Raw genomic sequence first — 5977 nt, forward strand, 5'->3', positions numbered from 1 at the left:
ACTGAAAATTAAATGGTATTAATTGCTGTAAAAGAAGTTAGTAAATTCGGTTTGACAAATTTACATTTCTGCATTATGGTAGAGTTCGTTGTCAATATTTATTAAGTAAGTACTTAACATTACTAAGGTTGGAACTTCATCTCTAACCCATTATACATTCAACGTTTCTCCTTGTAAAGTTCAGTTCCTTATCTGCTCTTATCAATAATTTTATTAAATAGAGATCACCCACTCCTATTGACAATTGATTTTGTCAGCAGTACTATTCACACAACAGTTCAGGGTACCCAGTTAATTAAAACTTCCCCTTTGTTCAGTACAAAAACCTGAACTTCAAATGTTATGTGTCTTTCGTATTCCTTCCATTGATTGAAAAAAACCGTTCCTGCTCTGAATTTATACAAAACAGGACTGTGTGACTAAACATACTCCAGCAGTCCTTATTAAAGTTCCAAGAATATAAATCAATTCTGAAATTTTTTTGTTATTTGATGCGCGTCAACATCTGAGGTCTCTGGCACTCAGAAAATTTTTCAATGTTCTATCGGCCTCCGAATAGAGTTCTCTGTTTGCAGGCAACAGTGTCTATTATCGGAAATTGATCTGTAAGATGCTTCAAGGAAGAAAAATTTAAGAACAGTCAATTAGAACTGTAAATGCTGTAAGAAGGAAAATGGTTTCATTTAAAACTAGATGTTTTTCTATTATTCATTTTCCCAAAAGACATGCCGCTTATCTCTCAATAAAAACAAATCTTAAGAGCAAGCAACATTTTATATGGATCTCATCGTGTAAGAGAGCGTTTAAAAATATTTTATGATCTGGGACGGATAAGATATTTCACTAACAAACTGAAAAAACTTTTGAGACCTAATAATTCTGGACGAGTAAGAAATTGGTTCTGAAGGCGCCCATATTCTTTTTAACATTAATGTGGAAAATACAATTTTATTATTCAATTTTATTTCTTCTAATTATACATTTTTATTTAACGTTTCGTTTTACTTTTATTACTAAAAGCGTTTATGCGCTTCGGTGGAGCAGATACTTTAGCAGCCAACTTTGGATAGCACTAAAGTAGAATCGCTAGGAGAACTATAAAGTGAACAAGAAAGGTAAAAGTTCTAGAGAACGATAGCAAGACGTATGAAGAAATCGTCAAATTTTGTTTTTCCATAAAGGATTTCTGTTAAAAAAAAATAAAAACATTGGGAATGGAATTCGGCTGTACATATAAAGGTTCTACTACAGACCCTACACGAAGGAAGGTAAGTAAAACAGAAAAAAAATCTGGAGCAAATTTCAATAAACGAAAAATAGTTCAGTAATGATTGTAAATAGTTCAGTCAAGATTGACTGACAGACTTGATTATCCTACACAGTATTTCTTAGAAAGGTTTCTAAGAAAACCTAAGGTTTCCTGCAACCACTAATAAAATTGCTAAAAACATGTTTTAGTTCTTTAGAGGACCTACTAAATTTTGTAAATTCAGCCCGCCCGATCGTATATTTTTATAATGTTGTAAGATTAACTGTGAATGAACAAGGTAAAAGCAGTTGGTCATACATTTTAAGTTTCAATAACATTAAACTTCATAAGTTATTTGAATTAATTGTACAGCACGGGGCCACTTTGCAATCAACCCGCATATTTTATTATCTTGTAAAGATCCCTGATTCCAAATTAGAATTCTACTTGAGATTATTTTTGAAACTCAAAATTATTTTTATAGTTTTAAATATTCTTAGAAATTAATATCGTCTATTAAAGACGGGCGTCTCATCTACAAGCAACACCTAGAACATTTATGTAAAAAAAGACTTCTTGAAGTTTAAAAGAGGGGTGGAGTTCTTATAATGTCAGGATAAGGAATAGAATGCGAGTGTGAACTGGTGCTTATAAGGAAAGTAGACACTGGTACTTGATAAGATAAATTACTTCTTCTTTGGAAAGTGGAAGGAGTGAAAAAATAAACTAGAGCCAACAAGTATTATCCTCCTTAATCTACGAGTATACTCTTGTAAGTACCTGTATGCACAGTTAAAATTTTCTATTCTAGAATGAAGAGATTCATTAAGAGAAACTCCCTCTTAGAGTGAGTGTACTAAACCAGATCAAGTATTTTATAATAATTTGTTCGGTTCATATATTTTTTTTCAATTTTTCTTAACTTTACAAAAGGAGAGAAATCTTAATTGAGTTTAATGCCTGTAAAAAATACGAGAGGAATTTACGATTGTAGATTTCCACTATTTTACAATTATCTAATATATGTAATCTTTTAGAGTGTGATAGTTCCAAACTCCCCAAGAATATATAATTTTAGAAAAATGTATCAATGAAAGTCAATATATATGTACGATGGAAAAGTGCGTTTAGCCTTCCAACTTTATGGGTTTCATTAAATTTCTTTGCTTTCTCCAATCCTTACTGGCACGAACTAATAATTATTGATACTACATTAGTGTAGATCAAAGTCCTTTAAAGAAAGGGACAACTCTAAGGGGAAAAGAGATCCTTAGTGCTTGCTTGGTAGCTAAGTAATATTAAGAAATTCTTCGTTTTGATTAATATTAAACTCTTGACCTTCCTCATTCGTTTTTCAAATTTTTTTTATTAAAAAAACATGACACTAACTATTCCCTTTTAATTTCTTTTATTAATCTTTTTTTCTAATGAAACGACTCAAAAAACATGTATTTCGGGGTTAAATAAATTTTTCTTTTGATTTTAAATTATAGAAGTTAGAAGACAAACTCTATCGCTGAATTTTTTGCAGAAACGATCCTCTCTTTTTATCAAAGATAAATAACTTGTTTAAGTTAATAAAATGAAAAGACTATAAACAAAATTAATAATAATAATAAAGAAATATATTTCCAAAAAATAAATACGTACATATATTTAAAAAAAAGTAATAATTAACTTTAGGCAAAACCATTACAATTAAAACGGCTAAATTTATCGGCATGAAAATTTTAATGACAAAATATTTAATCCTGAAACACGTAAGCTCTACTAACCTGAATCACACAGTTGAATTGAAGTCTGGCGTCTCACTGGCGATATAAGGGGGTATCATAACTTTAACCAAACCACAGCGCATGCTTTTAGCTTTCATCCCTTTTTTTAGGCATATAATGAATTTCATAATTTTTATAATAGGATTTACTACTGTTTCTCTTATTTATTATTCTATTATTAATTATGTTCTAATGATTATGGCAGTTTCACTAAAGCTTAGAAATCAAGTACACAGGGACGGGTCTCAATGTTAGGACCGGAAATTAAAATAAATTACAAAATACTCATATGACTTTACTTCCTATAAATAACAGTCTTATTATTCAAGGGGTTAATATTCAATGGAGTACAATGTGGACGATATAACATCCCTAGCGAGTCTACAAGGACTTAAAAGAAAATATGGCGAATGTTAGTCTCTAAATTAGCAAAGATAAGACCCAATTTGTAGTCAGCAACGCTAAGAGAAAGAAGAATCTATTTGTTGAAGATCACAGTTCAAAGCAAGAAAGTAGGTCCAGTATTAACTAGCAAAAACGACTATAGCCACGACTTAAAACGCAGAATTATAACGGGAAATAGATGTTTTGCAGTGCAATCTAATCCACAGTGACGAAACGACGCTTAAAGTCATGCGGATTCTTCTGGAACAGCTGCAAACCGTCCTTGCAACACTTCACACGATTTCGTTTTTGGTCAAGCGTGAGAAAATCACTCGACTTCCTCGATTCAAACGAATGCCAAACACAAAGAAATAGACCGATCTGGCTGAAACTTGGTGTGTGTTCTTCCAAGAGATGCTACTAACTAAACATAACCTCGATACGCGCCAGTAGTGCTATCTCTCTGACTTTGCACGGACTTTTCAAACGACCCTCGTAAACACCATGCACAAAATCATTTTAGGTGCTGTGGACTGTGGAGCTGTTAGAGGTCAGAAACGGACTTTGGCATCCCACAAAGTTAAATTTTGGAAGAAGTTGTTGAGAACAATATTCAGATAGGTAAAGGATAGAGACATCTGTAGAATACGCAAAAATGAGGAACTGAAAGCTTATTTAGATAACAAGATCTGGTAGCAATCATAACGTTAGGCTACTTACCTAGAATGGAACTAGGAAAACGTATGAGAGTGAACCGGATGGTAAGCGACTAATGGAATTCTAGGTTGCGGTAGTTATACGATCTGGAAGACCATTTGCATAGGATGAGAGTTGAATAACAAGTGATAGGAAAGCCTGGTGACTCTTTTTGGAGGAGTTCAAGGCCTACTTCTGAACGTAGAAGCTTGGAAAGAAATAATATTTATATTTTGCTAATTTTGAAGGGAAGCTATTATGCTGTAAGGTAATTTCATACGCTGCATTTCTGAGTGGAACTATCGATTAGAAATTAGTGTAATCAGTTAGAGAGAGTTGCTTGCGCTTTCGTTCAGATGCAGAATCGTTGATTGTTTGCTGTACAGTTGCGATTATATTGTTTCGTCCCAACTCAGAGCCACGGTAGCCAAGCAGTTATAAAGCCCGACTTAGATAAGGGGAGTTCGACTGAGTCAGACTGGGGAACAAACTATCCAACAGCTACCTTAACTTAAGGCTGTGAAAGAATATGATTTCAAGAATAAAAGTTTTCCCAAGAATCTGAGTTTCCTGATAGGCATTTAGGCTTTTTCGATATATTATTATTTTAGAAGGGAAGGGATTCGAATACTGCTGCTGGCCCTTAGATTTTGTCTTCCTAGCAGCTTCTTACAGCTCACTGTCCGGTGATGGACAGTGTTGTGTATAACGACTCCGGAGGCTGACAGTACACTGAAACAATCTCCGGGCGCCAATAACCTCAGATGTTGACGCGCCTTAAATCAATTTTTAAAAAAAGTGACTTTAGTAGTTTTATGACTATGACTATCGTTCAGCTACAAACAATAGCTTTGTACCATTCACATTTCATACATAATAAAACGAAACATATACATTTACAAACTAAGACTGTAGGCTGGTTGAAATCAAAGCCATTTCTAGATGCGGAGTTCTCTAATTGTTGGGAGTTGACTTAATGAGATATTTAAGGATTATGCAATTAAGAAGTGATAATAATAAAAGTAAAGTTAGTTAATGCCTATTTTTTTAGGTGGGCTTTACGTCTAACTTCAGATTAGGTGTCACGTACGGGGGCGGATAGAAAACATACTTTACTGTAAATTTCTTTTATTAACCATTAAATAAAATCCTAGGCCTAAACCTGGAATCGAACCCAGAATCACAAAACATATTAGCTTCGCGAGCATCGCCTCTAACCGCTCGCCTACCTTGGTGCCTTGATAATAATGATAATGCACCTCGAAGCGGAGATAGGAGAATTCAGCCTAATGTTCGAGAGCGTCTGCAAGCGAGGCAAAACTGTGTGAATGTTCGTGAATTTTAAAGGGGGTGTACAATACCATGTTTATGAAAGAATTGATCTCAACCGACCGATTTGGCACTTCAACAGAAGTTGTTCAGATTAATGAGATACTCCATAACAGGAACATAGGGTAAAACTTCTTTTTGTTCTGAAATTAAAACAGAATTGAGACAAGGTGACCTTACTGTTGCTCTTTAAACAATGACCGATAGAGCAGGTTTAGAGCAATGCAAGCGATTGCTTTGTGGTCAAGAGAGCATTACGAAACATCAGATGTCGGAAGATCTACTAGAAGCAATATCCAGCATATTAAGACTGCACAATGGTCCTCAATGTGCAAGATCCTTGAACTCAGGAGAAGAGAATAACGTGCCGCCAGAAGCACTATATAGTTTGATCCTTATTTATCAACCAATCTAAACCAACGAACCAATTTAATTTTTTTTTTTTAATTTAGTGATATTCCTGAATTAACTTTCTGAGAATTTTATACTTAATAATTTTTGCTAACTCGATAGCAAGCCTGTTTTAAGAGATATTTGTTTCAGT

General features: G+C 33.8%; 1 protein-coding gene across 2 annotated transcripts in view; it reads right to left on the minus strand.

Moving 5' to 3' along the window:
* LOC141458953 (synaptotagmin-15-like) overlaps positions 1-3096 on the minus strand; it is a 147155-nt gene extending 144059 nt beyond the window's left edge. The window contains exon 1 of one of the 2 annotated variants that reach the window (XM_074137578.1): positions 3025-3084. The gene's annotated coding sequence lies outside the window, so the exon portion shown is untranslated. Of the gene's footprint in view, positions 1-3024 lie in introns of both variants that reach the window. The other variant, XM_074137579.1, reaches the window with a different exon arrangement.
* Positions 3097-5977: the final 2881 nt, after the last annotated feature.

The sequence above is a fragment of the Rhodnius prolixus genome, unplaced genomic scaffold, assembly GCF_049639745.1.
Source record: "Rhodnius prolixus isolate KJV_2025 unplaced genomic scaffold, Rpr scaffold_5, whole genome shotgun sequence".
NCBI lineage: Eukaryota > Metazoa > Arthropoda > Insecta > Hemiptera > Reduviidae > Rhodnius > Rhodnius prolixus.